This window comes from Onychomys torridus, chromosome 13 (genome assembly GCF_903995425.1).
Source record: "Onychomys torridus chromosome 13, mOncTor1.1, whole genome shotgun sequence".
NCBI lineage: Eukaryota > Metazoa > Chordata > Mammalia > Rodentia > Cricetidae > Onychomys > Onychomys torridus.
In genome coordinates, this window is record NC_050455.1 from 10,048,983 (window position 1) to 10,049,991 (window position 1,009).

The window sequence follows — 1,009 nt, forward strand, 5'->3', positions numbered from 1 at the left end:
TTGAGGAACTGGCTTGCTAGACTCTGAATCATACCTTAGAATCTAAACAAGAGGAAAGGTAGTATTTCTCATCACAGTGGCTGGGGCTAACAAAACTCACATGGATGGAGTTACATAACAGACCACCAATGGCCAGAAGTTCAAGCGAGACTCTTTAGAAAAGGGACATTCATACGCAGCTGCTGACATATATGAAGGTGGTTAAAGAGTCATTAATATTTGCTCAGGCTAGACACATGCTTGGAAATGTCCTGAGAAGACCATGAGTTTTCACCCCCAAAGCAAGACTGGATAGTCAGCAGCCCTGGGTTACTTAGTTGTTACATCCTTTCAGGTGTGTGGGTGCGCGCGCATGTGTGCGCGCATATGTGTGTGTGTGTGTGTGTGTGTGTGTGTGTGTGTGTGCATGCTTATGCATCTGTCTGTCTATCTGATTTCCAGGCAATCAAGAAAATCTTTGTCTCTGTGCGGTGGTAGCACACACCTTTAATCCCAGCACTCAGGAGGCAGAGGCAGGCGGGTCTTTGTAAATTCGAGGCCAGCCTAGTCTACATAGACCCAGGAAAGGCGCAAAGCTACACAGAAAAACCCTGTGTTGAAAAGCCAAAAAAAAAAAAGAAAGAAAGAAAGAAAAAGAAAAGAAAGAAAGGAAGGAAGGAAGGAAGGAAGGAAGGAAGGAAGGAAGAAAGAAAGAAAGAAAGAAAGAAAGAAAGAAAGAAAGAAAGAAAGAAATTAAGAAAGAAAGAAAGAAAAAATAAAATCTTTGTCAATCTTGGTGAATGGGAGCTGAAACTACTGCTGTGTTTTGAATATAAAATGTCTACAGAGGCCCACATATTTGAATAGAGGCCCCTGTCTTTGAACACTCAGTCCCCAGCTGTGGATGCTGTTTGGAAAGGTTTCCGCAGTTTTAGGACTAGGACAGGAAGCCTTGCTGGAGGAAGTTTGAGGACTTCAAGATCTTACAGCCTGGCCACACTTGCTGTCTGCTTCCTGAGTGAGGGTACAA